This window comes from Phyllostomus discolor, chromosome 3 (assembly GCF_004126475.2).
Source record: "Phyllostomus discolor isolate MPI-MPIP mPhyDis1 chromosome 3, mPhyDis1.pri.v3, whole genome shotgun sequence".
Taxonomy (NCBI): Eukaryota; Metazoa; Chordata; class Mammalia; order Chiroptera; family Phyllostomidae; genus Phyllostomus; species Phyllostomus discolor.
Genome location: NC_040905.2, coordinates 10002868 through 10023005, shown reverse-complemented (window position 1 = coordinate 10023005; position 20138 = coordinate 10002868). Strand labels below are relative to the sequence as shown.

The 20138-nt window shown below is 44.1% G+C and overlaps 1 long non-coding RNA gene across 1 annotated transcript; it reads right to left on the bottom strand.

Moving 5' to 3' along the window:
• Window positions 1-2553: 2553 nt before the first annotated feature.
• Window positions 2554-19705, bottom strand: LOC118499294. The gene is made up of 4 exons (XR_004901820.1): window positions 18953-19705; window positions 12656-12661; window positions 2800-2804; window positions 2554-2564 (listed from the first exon to the last, which is right to left on the bottom strand). It is a non-coding gene; the product is annotated as an uncharacterized LOC118499294 (long non-coding RNA).
• Between the last annotated feature and the right edge of the window lie 433 nt (window positions 19706-20138).

Genomic DNA, 20138 nt, shown 5'->3' with positions numbered 1-20138 from the left:
TCCGTGTGTCTCCAGGTGCGCGCGCACAGAAAACGACTCGGCTGGGCGGAGCTCTGCAGGCTCATCTGCAGGGAGGACTAAAGGGGCAGGGAGGGGAGGAGAGAAAATGACTGCAATTTCAAAACAGATTTTTTTTAGGCGGTGGGGGGGGGTAGACTTCACATGCCATTTCAAACTCTGGGCCTGCTCAAGAAAATCAAGAGAAGATTTCATGTTCAAAGTATTTTTAGGCATTTAGTTTGCTTTTCATACTAGCTGAATGACATGGATTATTTGAAATGCACACTGCCCAAGGCTCTGGAGGAATTCCTGTGAGATCCTGTGGGCTCCAGTGGCAGAACACGGCCTGCTTCCCCTGGTGTTTCATTCCAGTCCATTTATCTCAGATGACCATGTTTCATGAGACTCGAGTTCATGGCTGTGTATTCCCGAGGGGTGCTGCCAGACCAGGTGGCATCACGCATGTAAAAGCACTTTCTGAACGATTCAAAATGGTCAGGAAATCACTTTAAGACCCCCCACAACTTATCCTTTCTGTTGGGATATTTTCTTAAAATAATCTGTTCTAAGCTTGTATGTATAATTAGGAGCTTTACAGAGCCCTCTGAAAGGAGTGATACAATGGGGTTTCCGTGTTTTTAAGTTTCACCTTTTTTTTTTTTTTTTTTTTTTGAGCTGCCATCAATTACTGTGCTCCTGGATGCTTCTTCCTAGGAGAGGTCTTGTGGGAATATGGAGGTCTCTCAGCAGGCCTTGCTCCCCTGGAGAGGCTGCGGTTCTCAGATGCTGTGTGAGTCAGCATTCTTCAGAGACCAGAACCAGTAGGGTATCACATGTATCACATTGATGTGTGCAGAAAGAGACATTTACTAAGGACTTTGTTCACACGATTATGGTAGCTAGCACATGTGATATGCGTCAAGCCGGCCAGCCAGTTGGAAAGTCAAGCAAGGTTTCTGTGTTGCACTCTGAAGGCAGGACTTCTTCTTCAGGGACCTCAGTCTTTTCTCGTAAGCCCTTCAACTGATTGGACGAGGCCCACCCACATTATAGAGGGCAGTCTGCTTTAAAGTCTACAGATTGCAATTGTTAATCACATCTTTACAACACCTCCACAGCAACATCTAAACTACTGTTTGACCAATCAGTTGGGTACATTAGCTTAGTCATGTTGGCACACCAAATTAGCCATCGTGGATGTCCAGGGTCCAGGGGCACTATGTCTAGAGCAGAAGGCTGATGGGGCTTGTCTTAGAACTAAAGTTAAACCTGTGCTGTGTGGTTGTGGGAACCCACCCCGCTTGGTTGTGACCTCTTACCTAAATAATACAGACTGTACGTCACAGTGGATCAGCCTGGTCAGAGCACAGGGCGTCTGACCTGAGAGTGGGGGAGAGGAAGCATCTGAGGGGGCTACACCCCTTCCCAGTGGCTACACCCCTAGTCAGGTGTCCTGTGCAGTGAACACCCTTTCCAGCCGTAAGCACTGCCTTTACTCAAGAAGAATCAAGCCCCATTATATAGGTGAGTAAGTGACCCCAGATATTGATAAACTTGCTAAAGTGCATACCCGAGATAAGCTTGAATCTAGAATTCTGGATTCTACAATGTAACTGTTGGGAGCTGCCCTGCCTGGTTTCAGAAGCTGTAACCCCCTCATAGCTAAGGCTGAAACCCCCTCATGGCTAAGGCTTCAGACCATAAGCCACTAAGGAGACAAAGCTTGCCTCCCTGGCAGGAGCACTTCTGCTCCTTTTTCCATAACTGGCCCCCAATGCTTGATTGGTTAACCAATGACAGGTAAGATTCCCCAAGTGGGGAATGACTTAAGACAGGTATGATCATGTGAAGGCCCCAGGGAAGGACTTGGGGGTCCATGGAGAAAGGGGGTGATGGATCCTTGCCCCTCAGCTCTGACAAAGCCTGAGTTCTCATTCTGCCTTCAAGAAGTCTCCTAATCTCTTGGCTGCCTTACTTCCTCTGCCTGACTTAAGCCTTAAACAATGACAGAGTGTGGTGCAGCCCTGTGCTGGAAAGGGTGGGTTCCCCGGGTAATCGGACCTGAGAAAGAATGTGTAAACTCCTGTGAAACCTGTTTTGCTAAGAATGCTCTTAATTAAATGATAAAGGTCCGAGCAGGAAATGAGTTTGTTTCCCAAAGTTTTGTAGCCCTTTAGCTAACAGACCCTGACTCAGAATAAGCCCTCAGAGTTCTTTGTATGTTATCTATTGTTTGATCCTTACTGCCTGACAATGATTAATGAACTTTACCTGTGCTCCTGTGCAATTTAAAAGCCAATAAAAACCTGTGAATGACCGAGGCGCTCTCCTCTTGAGAGAGTTGCCAGGCTCCTCCGAGGCACCCTCCCCTTGAGAGGGTAGCATGCCATCCCTTTTCCTCCACAGAACTCGGTAGTCCATGTGAATTTATCTTGTGTCTCATCCATAACACTGCGGACATTGCTGGCCGGTGTCTGTGTCAGTAACAAGAGTCTGCATGCCCTGATGATGTGTACCTCATCCTTCGGACGAGGGAGTCAGGGGAGCTGTGACCAGAAAAGAACCTCATCTCCCAGTGTCCCTCCTGCTGCTCCTCAGCTCACCAGTGTCAGAATACTTCATTTGATTATAAAATAAAAATGCTTTCAGAAAGTATTTCCTTCATTCACATGTTAGCATGAATGACCTACTCAGGCAATGATAGTAATTCTTTACATCTAAGAAAACCACCTGATGAATTTCTAATACAATATTTCCAAGCCAGTTCTTCATGGCTGTTGAAGACTTCTTTGAGGAAACTCATACTTAGTAACTTCAAGAAGTATTCAAAACTTTTTCCTAAAAATACTTTTTATTGAAGTATAACGACATACATAAAGGTACACAGTAAGTGTAGAGCTCAGTGAATTTTTACAAAGTGCATACACCTGTGTAACCCCTACCCAGATCAAGAAATAGAAGTGGTAACACAGAATCCCTTCCTGTAAAACATTGATGCTTAAGTTCTCCTAAAGATCCAGTGTTCAAAGAGATTATCACTTCAAAATAAGGCCTTGGGGTAATGATGAAGAATTCTAGTCAAATCTGTGCATCAGGCCAGGGTTAGGTTAATCTGCACTCAGCAAGTTAAGAATGAATGATGCTGTAGCATTATCTAAAATAGCCAACACATGAAAAGAACCTAAGCATCTGCTGATGTGTGAATGGATAAAGAAAATACGCTGTATATATATCATATTACATATGATGGAATATTATTCAGCCACAAAAATTGAGGAAATCCTGATATTTGTGACAACATGGATGGACCTTAAGGAAACTGTGCTAAATGAAGTAAGTCAGAGAGAGAAAGAAAAACACTGTATGATCTTATTTATGCTTAGAACCTAAAAAGCAAGCAAACAAACAAAAACCAAACTCAGAAAAAGAAATCAGATTTGTGGTTACTAGAGGTAGGAGGTTAATTGGGGAAAGGTGATCAAAAGGTTCAATCTTCTAGTTACAAAATGAATATGTGCTAAGAGCTCATTTATTCTGATGATTTCAAGCGTGATGGTTATAGTTGATTCATTTTGAACTTACTGAAGCATGATGATTATAGTTAGCATTGCTGTATGATATGTACGAAAGTTGTTAGAGTAAATCCTGAGTTCCCATCATAAGGAAAAACATTTTATCTTCCTTTTTTTTTTACTTTCTCTTTTCACTGTATCCATATAAGATGATAGATGCTAACTAAACTTACTGTGGTAATCATTTCACAATATATGTAAGTCAAACCATTATGGTGTACACTTTAAACATATATAGTGTTGTACGTCAATCACAGCTCAATAGAATGGGAAAAAGAAAAGAGAAAATAAAAGAACAAATGAGAAAGGTAATAATTAATTCCTGGCCTTTATTGCTTTTAAACCTTCTCTAACCTTAATCTCCTTTGACCTAGTGAATTTGTTTCCTGGAATCTGTTAGAGATTCAGAGAGTTTTTTGTAGAATTTGAGAAATTGGATTCAACTGAAGAATCCAGCACTGAGATACTAATTAAATCAACTTTTCATGTACTGGTAAATGGAATATCATGCAATGATTTAACAAATCAGACTCTTTGTTTAAATGCTCATGATATAGTGAAAAGGAAAAAAAGGCAAGATGGAAGAACTATATACATATTAGACAATAAAGATTCAATTTTTGTTTAAAATGTCCAAAAAATTGGAAGGAAATACATAAAAATACAAACAATGTTGATTTTCTGTAGGTGTGGAATTATAGATTTTAATGTTATTTTCATGCTTTTTGTTTTGTTTATAATTTAAAATTTCTAAATGAGTGTATGTTGCTTTAGTAATAAAATATTTATAACTTTTTAATAAAACCATTTACCTTTGTTGTTTGTCTACTATTAAATAACTCTATTTTTGTTAAAAAATAAATATGTGGAGGAAAAATATGCTTGTTTTATCATCAGGAAAAGACACAGCAATAATTCCTTTTCCCAAATTCTGCAGCTCGGATAACTCTTGCAGCTCCCCTGAAATTACATGACCAGCTCTTCTGAATGTGGTACAAACCTTTTGAAAACTGAGACTGTAAATGACATGGAGCCAAACCAACGGCATACATTTGCCTTCCTGAAAGGCCTTTGGGACCTTCAGGAAAACACATACTTACTTGTAGCATGGGTTTCAAAGTATGTGGGCTTTTGTTTTATCATTCTTTAAAAATTAATCATCTAAGACATGGCTTGCCTCTTCAAACAGCCACATCAAAATTACGACTAAAATAAAGAACAACCATCACTCAGAACCATCAGAAATCGAATTGAATGGAAGCCTGACAACTATGGAATTAAAGAAACCACATTCATCCAGACTGAGTTGGCAGGCTGCTGTGGCGCATGTCTGAGATTCCATCAACCCTGCTAACATGATTTGGCCTGCCTTGGAGATCCCCAGAGACTCTGTCCCACCCAGTTCATAGGCCCACCCAAGCTGCTTTTCCATATGAATGGCTGGTCTTGGCTCATGCTTTACAACTTCCTAAATCCTCTCAAACATGCAACAGCAGGCTTCAGTGAGCCCCAGACCCAGCACTAGCAGCAACTAGCCTAGATTCACAGCTTGGCTTTGCCTGGAAGTTTTTAAGCTCAGCACAACTAGCAGCCATTTCAGATTGCTTTATAGCTTAGGCAGGGTGGCCCCAGGCAAAACACAGGTAGGGGGTGATCTTGGCCTGCACCTCTTGAAAAACCCCAGGGCCAGTGTACCCAGTGGACAGCTACAGCCAACATTGGAGTACTCCTCCCCTGTCTTTGCACAGCTCATCCTCCACAAAGGGCTGAGGTTGGTGGTAAGTGGTCACTGCCAATCCTTGTAGCTGTATGGCCTAAGTAAATCTCTCCCATTGACCTGCCAATAGCAACTAAGGCTCAACTACAAGAATGGGTTGTACTCAGCCCATATGAAGGATGCATTTTTTGAGTACCCAGCTTGGGTGATAGGGCAGGCTGTGCTACTGGACCCTACAGGACACCTACTACATTAGGCAACACTACCAAGACATGGAGTCAAAGCAGCTCTACCTAATATACAGAAACAAACACAGGGAGGCTTCCAAAATTAGGCGACAAAGAAACATGGCCCAAATGAAAGAATGGATGAAAACTCCAGAAAAAGAGCTAAAAAAAAATGGAGATAAGCAATCTATCAGATGCAGAGTTCAAAATACTGGTTAAAAGGATGCTCAAGAAATAGTGAGGACTTCAGTAGCATAAAAAAGATCCAGTCAGAAACAAAGGGTACACTAATTGAAATAAAGAACAATTTATGGGGAAACAACAGCAGAATGGATGAGGCTGAGAATCAAATCAATGATTTGGAACATCATGAAGCAAAAAAAAACCCCAATCAGAACAACAACATGAAGAAAAAAGAATCCAAAAAAAATGAGGATAGTATAAGCAGCCTCTTGGACAAGTTCAAGAGGTCCCACATTCACATAATATGGACGCCAAAAGGAGAAGAGAAAGAGTAAGAAATTGGAAATCTATTTGAAAAAATGATGAAAGAAAACTTCCCTAATTTGATGAAAGAAATAGATATGCAAGTCCAGAAAGCACAGAGAGTCCCAAACTAGATAGATACAGAGAGACCAACTCCAAGACACATTATGATTAAGATGCCAAAGGTTGAAGATAAATAGAGGATTTTAAAAGCAGCAAGAGAAAAGAAGTTAGTTACCTACAGGGAAGTTCCCATAAGACTGTCAGTTGATTTCTCAGAAGAAACTTTGCAGGCTAGAAGGGACTGACAAGAAATATTCAGTCATAAGAAGCAGGGACCTATAGCCAAAATTGCTCTACCAAGCAAAGCTATCATCTAGGATTGAAGAGCAGATAAAGAGCTTCCCAGGCAAGAAAAAAAGCTAATGTTCATCATCACTAAACCATTATTATATGAAATGTTAAAGGGACCTGCTTAAGAAAAAGAAAAAAATCAAAACTATGAACAATAAAATGGCAATAAATACATACCTTTCAACAATTGAATCTAAAATGACAAACTAAGCAAACAAGAGGAATAGAGACAGAATTATGGCTACAGAGAATGTTTTGATGGTTGCCAGATAGGAAGGGCTGTAGGGGAAGGGGTGAAAAGGTGGGGAGATTAAGAAGTACAAATAAGTAGTTACAGAACAGCCATATGGATACAAAGTACAGTATAGGAAATGCAGTAGCCAAAGAACTTATAGGCATGACCCACAGACATGAAATATGGTAGGGGGATTGCCTGAGGGAGTGGGGGATGCTGAGTGGAGGGAGCCAAGGGGGAAAAATCAGGACAAGTATAATGGCATAATCAATAAAATATAATGAAAAAATAAGTCGGCTTAATGCAGAAGATAGATCATGGGGAATCTTGCAAATGCCATAAAAGTTTGAAAAAGATCAGGAACCAATTGCCAACAGAATGTGCATCTTCATAGGATGTTGTCCGAAAGCTCACCCAAAAAATGTTCTAAAAAACCAAACCCAAGCGAAGAAGGTGCCTTCCAGGGGTCATCCCCTCCATCTCCCTCACTCCACCCTCCTCAAACAGCAGAGGCAGACCTTGAAGTTCTCTGGCATGTCATCCACTATGGCCCCCTGCCAGGCTCCCCCTGCTCCCCCCAACCCTGCATGTTGCCGTGCATACTCTTTATTACTCAGGCCGGCACACATTCTTCCAGTAGAGCGCTTTGCTCACTGAAAGGTCATGGCCTGGCCACTGTGCTTCCTTCCACAGGACACCTTTCCCTCCTTAAGAAAAGGAGTTGTATCTAACTGAATATTGTTTCCCAGCATCTAGCATGGTGCTTGTAGATGGCAGGTTCTTAACAAAAATTATTCAAATAAATGCAAGCAAAAAACAATTGATCATCTATACATGCTTGGTCATTCTCAATCACAACACCCCATTCCCTATTTCTGTTAAACAGGAGAAAGAATTTTTAATATTTTTCTTTTGCAATTGAAACCTCATGGAGTGCACACTCAGGTGTCTTTGCCCAGTTGTTCAGGTGGGGGTGGTGGTGGAGGGTCATGGACACAGAGTGAGTTTTGCAACCTTGAACCTTGAGAAAGTGAGTGCACGTGTTTGTGTGTGGATTTGCCCCTAGGAAACGAAGCCCAGAGACATGCCAGGTTTTGAGAGCTGAAGTGAACTGCCAGCATGTGGGTAAGTGTTAAGAGGAGAGGCAAAGGGGCTGCCACGTGGAGTGCCCAGGAGGGCATGGTCGTGTGGGCGGGAGGGAAGAGGCCTCCAAGCAGAGCAGACAGTGCTTGCTTGGGACATGGGGGAGGGGCGTGGACGGTGAATGATTTTTTTCCTGATAACTGTAAAATGCTAGGGCTCAAAGAATTCTGCGTGACCATCTTACCCAACACGGTCATTCTGAGATGGGGACACTGAAGACGAGACAGTTAGGCACGTGGCCCGGGGAGGGACCCAGTTCCCTGCAGAGGCAGGATGTAAACCAGGGCTGGATTTCCTACCCCAGCATTCTTTCTCTGCCTCAGGCCTGGTGACTCTCCCAACTAAGTGACTCTTTGAGGGGACCAGTGGGCGAAGAGCTCCTTTTCTCAAATAAGATGCTTTATCAGGTGGCATCGCCTTTCCTTAAGAGCTGCTGCCATTTTCCAAAGCCACTGTCAGATGGTTACTCCTTGAGGTGTCCTCGTCCAGCCCTATGGCTTACTACACAGCCAGTGAGGAGGAGAGATGGGTTGGTGAGAGATACAAGGTTGGAGGGATATTTTTGAGATTAGGTTTGGCCAGAAACCAACCCTGAAACAAGGATTTGAGGGCAAGTAGTTGCTTAGGGAGGTGACCCCGGGAAGCACTACAAGGGGAGGAGGAAGTGGTGCAGGGAAGGGAAGGAAGCCAGTGAGTGGAGTTATCAAACCGCCGTGAGTAACTGCAGCTCAGCTCTGCTGGGGACTTGGGGAGATGGTGTAGAACACACCCCTGAGAGGAGCTTTCTCAGCTGCAGCGTGGTGGCTGTTTGGGGCTGCGTGATTTCTTGGTGTGGGGGCTGTCCTGTGTATTGTCAGCTGTTCAGCAGCAGCCCTCGCCTCTACCCACTGGAGAGAAGTAGAATCTCCCTTGCACCCCCAAGTTGGGACAACCCCAAAGGACACCAGACATTGACAAATGTCTCCTGGGGGACAAAAATTCCCAGGGTTGAGAAACGCCTAAGAGCTATCCCAATCAAGGGACAAAGAAACTGGGATATGGAGTATGTGTCCTCAGACTCTCCATCTGGCGTTAGTAGAGGGGTGTTTTTGGGGACATTATCTTTTTGAAACTCACTGGCTTTCTCAGTCAGAAAGGAAGTTCTCAGGTAGAGATTTGCAGGGCAAATAGCTCTTCGATTTGTGGGTAGGTTTTGAGGACATGGGTGGGGCACAGACAGCATCTACCATATGTGGTCATCTGAGGACCCACTTTATTATTTATTCATTTAATCCTCATTTCTTCATTCATTCCACAAATGTGCATCAAAGATCTACTGTGTGCTGGGCATCAGGCATGACACTTGAGATTCAATATTGAATGGTAAGCAAAAAGTGAGCTTCTTTACTATCTTAACCTCATTAGAACTAACAGTCTAGAAGAGCAATGGGCATTAATCACATAATACAAATGAATTTTTAAAAAGATTTTATTTATTTATTTTTAGAGAGGGAAGGGAGGGAGAAAGAGAGAGAGAGAGAAACATCAATGTGCGGTTGCTGGGGGCCGTGGCCTGCAACCCAGGCATGTGCCCTGACTGGGAATTGAACCTGCGATACTTGGGTTCGCAGTCTGCGCTCAATCCACTGAGCTACACCGGCCAGGTCAAATGAATGTTTTTAATTGCAGCTGTGCTAAGTATTAAGATAGATACACAATATGGAAATAAATCGTATTTATTCCTATGACAGTTCCTCCAACACTACCTTTAGGACCTTTACATTTCTTATTCCCTCAACCCAGAACATTCCTTTTTCTAGACAGCATTGCTTGGTCCTCCACTCCATTTGGGCACCTTCTGTTAAGTGCCTTCTCTTTTAGAGAGGTTTTCCGTGACCACATGATCTAAAGTAATGCTCTTGTCCGTTTGCCCTTTGCCCTGTTTATTTGTGGTTCATAACACCTATCATACCTGATGGGGTTTATAGTTAATGTTTATTGGCCCTCCCTGCCACATCGATTGTTCTTTCCTCTGTTTCCAGCAGCTAGGACATTCAAAAAAATCCTTGTGTGAATAATCTGGAGAGATTCACTTGGTCAGGGGTGAAGGAAAACTTTCTGAAAGCATTGACAAGCCAAGATCTAAACAGAGTGGAACTTACCTGGATGAAGAGGGCCGGCAAGAGCCTTTCCAAACAGCAGGAACAGCATGTGGAAAGTCTCTGTGGATGGAAGAGGCACGGTGGCCTTAAAGAACTAAAAGAAGGCCAGTGTGCCTGGAGCAGAGAGAGCACAGAACTATTGGTTAGAATTTTAATCTTTAGACCAGAAACAATGGGAAGCTGTGCAAAGGAAAGTAGAAGAGTGGCAAACACAACCAGATTTCTGTTTTAAAAGGACCATCTGGCTCTAGGATCTAGAATACAGAAGGGGAGGAAGAACAAAACACCATCATCGTGCTGTGTTTCATCCTCACAACCTTATACCCAAGTGGCTGAACATCTGTGTATGTAAGTATACATATGTCCTTGAATTCCTAGGGATGGAAAAAGCATTCTTTTCCCCAAAAAGCTTTCAGACAGCACTTCTGCCCTGTGCTCCTCATTGGTGTCCACGTCTTTAGAGTGTCTCTAGTTTTGCTCGAGGAATGAGGAGCTGTGTTTGCCTCCCTTTCTTTCAATGCGTCCTTTATCTTCTGGAGTCCTTGTTCCTTAACTGATCTGGGTGAAACCAAGGTACGTCCTGGATGCTGAGATCCTGTGGAGGACTGTCTTACTGTTCACAAACATTTGATGCTTTTTCCATGGGAGGAAATCCATCCTTGCCTGTGGCTTGCTTTGTCTGACAGTGTGACCTTCACCACAATATTGTGCTGAGAGCGTCACACCGCACCACAAGGTGTGAGCAGAAAGCATATGTGTTTCTTCTGACACGGAAGTTTTCCCAGCCACAGCACGGTTGTACTGCCTTCTGCCTCGCATGCACATAATAAACATTCATTGAAGAAAGGCAAACAAAAGGAAAAAGGCCCAATTAGGTGTTGAGATAAATAGCCAAGGCCTATTCGCAGAGTTTCCACTAGCAAGCTGTGATGTTATTATTTTGATATTCCAGTGGCCACACATATTTCTTAAGAGACCCTGTACAGACACTGTAGAAGTAAAACGATCATTTTTGGAGACTTATTGAAAGTGCTGCCCCTGCGGGCCAATGGGGGGAAAGACTTGGGTGGGGCATGGGAAGCACTAATAGGCAAGTTATTTTGAGCTTTAACATCCCCCCCCCCGCCCCCCCAGAGGCACGGATACATGGAACAGACGGACAGATCTAAGAAGGGCCTGGATAAAAGAAGGTGAAGAAATTAGTCAAAGAACGTATATGCATAGGCCATGGACACAGACAACATTGCGGAGAAGGCCAGGGGAGGTGGGGGGCTGGGGCTGGGTAGAGGTGGGCACAAGGGGAAGGGAAATGAGGGACATTTGAACAGTGTCAACAATAACAAAAAAAAAAATCACTCTTCAGGGTCGGGCACCTGAACAGCAGATTTTCTCTGGCAGCTGTTCCCTCACTTTTAATCAGATGTTTCTCCCCACTGAGATCAGAGGAGGGGCCAGCAAGTATCTGTTCTGGAAGACTGGAGCCTTAGGACTCTTCCCTGAGACCAGGGACCGAGGGACCTGTTCTGCAACGTGCTATCCAAATTTCCCCTTCTTAGGCGTTCTCCGTAGGCACGGCTGTGGGCGCCTCCAGACCTGGAGGCACCTCCTTACGGCTACTGGCTGCGTCGAGAGGGGAGATGACGGCCTGGGTTGTGCCTGAGGTTCGTGGGGCACCGTCGCTGTTGCTGGTGGGACTGGCTGTTTCCCCAGCCCTTCCTCTGCAACCTCCCCAATCAGAGTCTCCTTCCGCATCTGGGGCCGTCTCACCAACGTGCAGACGCTTCCGCCTCCGAGAGGCGCACCCGGAAGAGGCTTCCGTGCAGGACCGGAAGTGAACTTCCGGCTGAGTTCACCTGCTGGAGGCAGAACCTCGGTGCTGGGGCTGGGACGTGGGCTCTGGGGTTGGGACAGCCGCGGCCGTGCCGTCCCGCTTCGCCGGTGCTTCCTGCAGCGCGTGTCCGATTCCTGGACACCCAGCTCCACGCACGTGTGTCCCGGCTGCGCATTCGCTCTCCAGGGCCTGTTACCTGAAACCAGGTGCTGCTGACCTCAGGTCAGGAACTCTTGAGGGTTTAATTTTTTCTGCTATTCATAGCTAGCAGGGTGGCTTCCAAAATATTATTTAATGGCTAAATAAATGATTTCCTCAATTGTGTGGTACCAAGTGACCTCGTATTGACCGCCTACGGAACGTGGTGCCATTTGAATGGCAAGTCTTTGCTTAAGAGATTATATGGAGGGGTTCGTTGCATGGGAAAAATCCTGTGAACCTAGGTTTACAATTTATCTTCTCAGCCAGGGCAGGGGTTGTAACTGTAGGACGTTATACTTCAAGAAAAAGGAAAGTTTCTAAAAATCAAGTTGTGAATCTTCTATTTGTGATTTTTTTCCTACTGGCTGTTCAGAGTCAAAATTTAATTGGTCATTAAGTTAACCTTCATCATTCGCATATTTTCATTTTTCTTTTACCCATTGGTCCTCATTTTCTGGTTTTATTAAACTTATTGATTTGGCAGTCAAGGTGTAAGTCAATTTAAAAAGTAAGTAAATGCATACAGAGTTCGAAGGGACACTGTGGATTGTCAAATCCAGTATGCAGGTTGCACATTAAGCAGTTGACGGTCTGAAGAGAAGGGGCCTGAACAAGTGCTTGTTCATTTCGGAGACGGGCCAGGAAAGCAGGTCTTTTACTTCTTAGACAAATATTCCTTCCTCCATTCCACGATGACGCCATTCTTAGCAAGCGCAGCTTACCTGTGACAGTGGGGAAGAAGCAAAACAGAAGTCTTTGCTTCAGTTTCAGGAACAGGGTTTTTAGAATTAAACAGTTTCCGGTAACAGGTCAGTTCGGTTAATTTGTGCTGTTGCAGCCACTCATGATGGTTATGCTTGTGATGCTAGGACACTGGGTTCTTCTGGAGTCTTCTGCGGCTGCTGCAGCATTTCTGGCTGGAGGAGGATGAACAACTGTCTTCGTCCTGATGAAAATTAGCGGCAGTTCATCTTAGTGATTGCGACGGTGTACGGCAATGACGGTAAGTCAGATTTTCATTCATCTATGTGAAATATTTTTATATGTCTAATGCTGAAGGCTCAACAAATGTCGGCACGTAAGGCATATGCATTAAACATTTTTATTGGTGAATGTAATATATTATGTTTATGCAGGCAAATACAATATATTTTAAATATAGAGCCGTGGATATGGAACACATAACAAATCTATTACCTGTGTAAGCATACCTTCCGGAGGAATTCTCTTGCCTGGCTTCCTCACATTCCCTTATTTCCTTAATTCCCATGTTCTCTTTCCTGACTCACTGTTTTCTTTTTGTACTAAGGTAGGATGAGGGAAGACATGTATGATGGAGAAGGTTGTGCATAGTAGTTCTCAAAGGCTCATTTATACCCAGATGGCCATAAGCAACAGCCCTGCAGTTCTAATCATGAACTTACCCCCAATGTACTGATACCTTTCCATCCTAAACTGAAAGCACAGCTTTGGGTGAAATAAACCATCTTTTGAGTGCTGAATTTGCAAGCAAATTGTACACACACACACACAATTAGATCATAAAAATGAATCAAACTACTTGGTGATTTTTTTTTCATCTAATACTGGGTAAAGTGACAAGACTGAAACCTCAAGAAAGATACTTAACTCTTCTTTTTCCTCACTGGTGCTGCCTCTGAGCCTGTACAGTGATGTTGTAGTTGGGGATGGTCATGTTGTGTTGCAATTCCTTTAGTTCTCACTGATATGAAAAGAGTTCTAAATGTACCTCAAGTTTGGGGCTATAGTAGATTAGACTACAGCAATACTTTGGGGTAATTCATTTCTCTATCATTTGGAAAATTATTCGGAGAAGATACTAAGAATTTTGCAGATAACGCCTCTCAATGATAATGTTGTAAATATTTAAGTACAATTATCCTAAGTATGACTAACTATTTCTAAATGCAGTTAACATAATAGTAATACCATATATTTATATGTCATCTTATCTCCAAGGAGCTCTAGGTGATTTACAAATTGTTTATATACCTGCGTATAGCTCCCAGATTCTCTGGGAAGCAAGCCGGGACAGGCTCTGTGAATACTGTTTCAAGACAAGGAATTTGAGATTCACTGAATGGCAAATCCAGACTCATCCAGTATGTCAGTGTTTGAGTTAGACGCTCTTGGCACCCATGTCCTTCCCGTTTTATTATTTTCGGCGGGGGCCTGCAGTCTTCATTCCTGTGTGATCAACTTTCTTCCTTGTAGCTGGCTTTCTGAACACTGTCACACCACACGCTACTGCGTGAAGTTCAAGGCAAACTGGAATCGGTGTTGTTTCAGTAAGGGATTGAGACTTCCTTCCTGCTCACAGGAAATTTTGACAGCAACCACATCACATTGTTGTGAATCAATCTCTTTTTAAATATTTGGTGAATACTGTGGCAAGGACTGAGGGGTTTACTGGATCTAGAATTTTACCAGGGAAGGGAGGTGATGGGGTACAATGGACAGAATGCTTCTCTGTGGTTTCATAGATCTGGGTTCTAGTCTTCAGGTGTCTGGCCTTTGCCAGAGATCTGTGAGCTGAGCTGGAGCCAGGAGAACCGTCCCAGGAGTGGGGCTTCAGGAAATGAGTCTGACTTGCAGGGGAAGGCATATTGAGACACCTAGCGCTAAATCCTTTCTGTAAACTCACAGCCTTTCCCTCTTTTCCTGCTACTGTCACAGACGTTTGGAAATTTCAGAATCCAAGGGCAGCGCTGGTGATAATTGCTGTCATTCTCGAGGCCTTTCCTTGTCATTATTCCCTTTCATCTTGTGTCCTGGGTTCTAGCTGTGTGATGCTGGGCAAGTGATTGAACTCTTCTGGGTCTCTGTTGAATGAAGTTGAAAAGGAGGGGTTCCACTAGACCGAGTGGTTGTTAAATTGTGCCTTTTGAACTTCCGAGAATCAGGGGAGAGTTCTTAGCTTCTGAGAGCATTAAAGAAGCTACTCGGGTAGGTTTCCTCAATCCTTTACCTCACGTTTAATTATAGGAGCTTTGCTTTTCATGTGTGTTAAATAGTGGCATTATTTGAAAAAAAAAAGGCTTCACCCACTAAAAAATAAGTTTAGTTTTACATCTGTCAAGAGGGATCAAAAGAAAAAAGAATTTTGCTTTCTACCCAAGACAAACAAAGATACAATATATGAAACTGCAGTTGCCAAGACAGTGGCCGTCAGCCCATGCACATGAGGAAACTACGTACCAGAGACCGGAGAGAGAATTATCCAAAAGCGTTACAAGGAGTAATCTCTGGTGCCAACACTGGGCGGGGAATAATGCCTCTTCCCACCAGCCAGACGGGAGAGCCTTACAATTCATGGAGCCCTGGGTAGAGTGTTCAGAAGAGTCTTGTCTCAGTCGCCGGAAATAATTAGCTCTAGGCCACAGGCGGCAAACACAAGGCCCATGGGCCGAATCTGGCCCCCCACCTTGTTTTATCTGGCCAGGTGCCTTGTTTCTACTCAGCAGCAGCACCGAGCTCTTGCTTAACTGTTAAGGAGTAGTTACATTTATACAGTCCTAAAATTACATTTGGTCCTTTTGATAGGGGACTCAAGACTTGGAAAATTTTAGCTTAAGGTAGAAAGCTGTAAGTCTAGCAAGTAATGTGTATGTTAAGCTTTTGTTTCAGAAACTACAGATGGGGCCCATTCTGGCTCCTGGGAAAAGCAGCCGACCTCCTGGGGCACTGGCTAGAGATTACCGCCTGGGGACCTGTTGGAGGCATCCGGGCCTTTTGTGTGACCCCCCCCCCCCTTGGGAATAGCTAACTTCGGAAGAACAGGAATGCTGCAGCTTCTCTCACCTAATCCTACCTGAATCTCAAAGCCCTCACCACACTTTGTTTGTCCTCCCCCACCCCCTTATAAAAGATCTGGCTAGGAAAAAGAAGGGAAGATGGTTTGTTGGGGTATGAACCCACCATCTTCTTGGCTTGTCGGCCATCTGAATAAAGCGCCCATAAAAGATTCAATCACTGTCATTGCTTATTGGATTTGGTAGTGACAGGTAGCCTGAATGCCCGTGTCTTTTCCGGTTGCATATTTTGGTGACTCCGTGCCGGGACAGACTTTGGGACTCTCTGCTAAGTCTGGGTATTTGTCGGGGAGTCCCATTGGCTGCCTGGACTGAGAGGCCCTGGGGGTTTGGAGTCAGAGAATCCCAAGCAGCTGCCAAGTGAGTTCACTCGGGGATTCTCCCAACCCCCGCTCCCAGCACCTCTCGCCGTGCCTCACAGTGGATTGAATCGCTGCACCTTCTGGTTCAGGTTGAAATCCCGGGTTACAACATAAGGCGTCTGTTCTGTTTGGAGTTCTGTCTGGTCCAAAAGGACATCTGTTCTGTTTGGGTACCTTCTGTTTGGAGCTCCGTGGAGTTCCGCCTGGTAGAATGGCGGGGGGAAGCCTCCATTCCGCGGAACGGCCCTTTGGGCCAGTTCTAATTCATCGACTTATGAGCATATATGGAAAGGGTATGTTGTTTTGCTTTAACACTGTTCTGTTTGTGTCCTGTATAACTTAGACTCAGGAGAGCGCTGGTTGCTGAATGGGTCTTTAAATTACTGTATTATACTGTAACTAGAGTTGTTTTGTCAAAAATCAGGGAAGTGGGACAAATGGCCTTATCTAGAAGTTTCTGGGTTTACATAATAAAGATGCATGCAGAGTTAAAAAGAAAAAAAAAGAGGAAAATCAGTTAATGGCCCAGAGAACAGAGAATTTACATATGAAAGATAGAAGGTCAGAGGAGAGGGGTCAGGAAGATCTAGATATTATGACCACTGCAGGCTGGTCAGAGTTCCCCCAGCCCCAGCGGATTCACTCCTGTGAGTGAAATGGGAAAAGTGCGCCTGAACTGGCATCGCTGTCTTGAATGGGTCAAGGAACCAGATTCGGTGGAGGAAAAGCCCCTGCCAGGGCAGGGCAATATCCTTTTTGGAGACTTCTCAGTGAGAGTAAGGCCAGAAGGCCAGTCTGCTAGGTGTTATTGGGCACATACTCTGTTTTCTACATGGATCTGTTAAACCGGGAAAGCTCAAATCCTTCTTATGGACATAACCCTGCTAAAATGACTGATTTGGTTCCATCAGTTTTTGCCACTTACCATCTCAATTGGGCAGGCATAGGAGCCTCATTGAATTCTTTGCTTCAGTAAGGGGGATGAGAGAGGCTGGTGTTGGATAAGGCAAATGAAGAGGCTCGGAGGTTACACTAAGAAAATCCAGATGGGGCTCTGGGCCTTCCCAGGGCAATACCTGTAACCGAGCCCAACTGGGACCCTTAAGGGGATGGCCTTTCTCTCTTAGAGCATTATAAGAGATGCCTCCTTGAGGGAATGGGAAAGGCATCCCTGAGCAGAAAAGTCTGAGTATGGTGCAGGCCGTGCAACTAAAGTCCACAGAAGACCCCTCCCAACACCAGGAAACAGTTAAAAAGATTCCTGGGAATGGCAAGGGACTGCTGCATTTGAATTCCAAACTTTGGGCTCACTGCTAATCCACTGTGTGAGGCTCTGAAGGAGCCAGACTATAGCCCTGTAGAGTGGACAAAGGAGAGCACTCAGGCTTTTGAGTCCCTGAAAGTGCACCTGGCTTCAGCACCAGCCTTGGGGCTTTCAGGCCTACTGGAGCCCTTTCAATGATATGTGTGTGAGAAACAGGGCATTGCTCTAAGTTCCTCACCCAAATGCTTAGTTGACATTTGTAGCCCATCACATAATTGTCAAGGAAATTAAACCACACTGTCCAAGGGTGGCCAGCCTGCTTGAGAGTGGCAGCCACTTGCAAGCCCTTGGAGGAAGCTGAAAAAGTTTGCCTTGGGGCAGCCTGCGCCAGTTATGTGTCCCAGCAAGTGCTGAGCCTGCTGGAGCAAAAGGGAACTATGTGGCCGACTGCTGAAAGAACGGGCAGGTACCAAGCCCTTTCTTCTCGACAATCCCAACGTGTCCCTCAAAACTGTAAGTAAAGTAATTCCTGCCTTTCCTCTCCTAGACCCTGACTCGGCTGCACTAATACATGACTGTGCTGAAATAACTGATGACGTGTATTCTAGCAGAATTGATTGACAGGACCATCCTGTAGAAGAAGCAGACTGGGCTCTCTGTGCAGATGGAAGCAGTTATACGGACAAAGGAAGCAGAGAGGCTGGGTATGAAGTGGTGACTCTCGAAGGAGTAGTGGAGGCCAAGGCCCTGCCACCAGGAACCTCTGCCCAGAAGGCTGAGCTGATCGCATTGACGAGGGCACTGGAATTATCACAAGAAAAAAGAGTAAATGTGTACACTGACTCAAGGTGTGCCTTTTTGATTTTGCATGCATGTGGTTCAATCTGGAAAGAAAGAGGACGGTTAACCTCCAATAGAAAGGAAATTAAGCATGCAGCAGAAATTTTAAAATTGTTAAAGGCTGTTTAGGTACCTTTACAGGTGTCAGTTATGCAGTGCCCAGGGCATCAGAAAGAGGACACTAACGTGGCTAGAGAAAACAGTCTGGCTGCATGGGCAACAGAAGAGGCTGCTAAAGGAATATTTATGATGCCATTGGTACTTGTTCTAGACTGGTCAAAATTTGACCCTGAATATTCGATTGCAAACTTAGAGAAAGTTAAGGGATGGGGTTTTAATGAAGAAGGTCCTGATAGCCAATAGTAAAAGAATAAGAAAGGAGCTATACTGTTTTCCTGAACATTTAGTAGAGCCACTCATAAAGCAATTGCATGAGGCCACACAGTGTGGAAAAGACTCATTAGCCACCTATGTCAAACTGTGGCTCACAGGTCCTGGAATTTCCAAAGCAATAAGAAAAGTAACTGCTAGATGTGTTGTATGCCAGAAGAACAACCCCAAAACAGAAACCCACCAAAAGGAAGAAGGAAAGCAATATCAAGGACAGTGCCCATTTGAGGACTGGCAAATAGACTTTACCCAGATGCCACTGGTCTGAGAGTGGAAATGTTTGTTAGTCTTTGTTGTCACCTTTTTCCAGGATGGATAGAAGCCTGTCCTACTAAAATAGAGAAATCTGCAGAGACAGTGAAAGCTTTACTGAAGGAAGTAATCCCTCACGTTGGCCTCCCTGGCAGCATCCAGATTGTTAATGGACCTGCCTTTGTTTCAGAAATTATACAGGAGGTTAGTAAATTTTAGGAATTCAGTGGAGACTCCACATGGTATGGAGACCTCAGGCTTCTGGGAAAGTAGAGAAAATGAACCACACCTTGAAGAAAAATATAGCCAAAGTGTGTCAAGAAGCTCATCTTCATCGGGATCAAGCTTTACCTATTGCCCTGCTCAGGATAAGGCTGGCTCCTTGAAGTGGGATTCCGTTGAGTCCCTATAAACTTGTGTACAGGTAGCCATTTCAGGTCACAGTTGGGGTGAGGGATATGTGTATAGATAGAAAACTAAAGGTAAAGAAATATTTACAACATTTAAATCAGACCTTAGCTGTGATGAATGACCTTGCCTGTATTAGAGACTTCTCTCCCACAGGTTTGTTGCATTCCTTTGAGCCTGCAGACAAAATGCTACTCAAGATTTGGATGACAGCATCTCCAAAAACCCAACTAGGAGGAAAGTGGGCTGGACCTTGGGACATATTCCTCACCACCCCCACTGTGGTGAAACTGGCGGAAATAAAACCTTGGATTCATCACATCAGAATAAAAAAAGCACTGGAAGAAGATCTGAAAGTCATCTTTGAAAAACAATGACTTATGTTCTTTTCTTTACCTCCTGTTTAAAGCCTTGTTATACACAACTTATTCCATTCAAACAAGATGAAAATATTTGGGTATATTTAGCAAAATTGTTCTGAATATTTCTAACTTTCACTTTGCAGGAGGAACGTGTTGAACAAAAGTTTCACTTCATGTCTTATACATGCCTGTACTCCTTTAGAAAGCCTTATAGATTATACTGTGTTTGATGATATTGGAAAGAAAATTACCTACTCTGATATTTATAATTGGGGACCAGTGGTAACTGTAAAGGACAGGGAAATGTTTTCCTTAAAGGTCACTAATGTACCCCAGCTAGAGAGTGTGCAACTTGTGTCAACTGTGCTAAAACTGTCTTGTGTTCTCAGCAGGTGTGAAGATGAATTGCACCACCACCACTGATGTGTCTTATGCTTATGTTTCTGTTAAACTGCCAACAGGATGGTTTCTGATATGTAAAATGTCTGTTCCTGTGTTCCAGCAAACAGCTCTGGGGGCC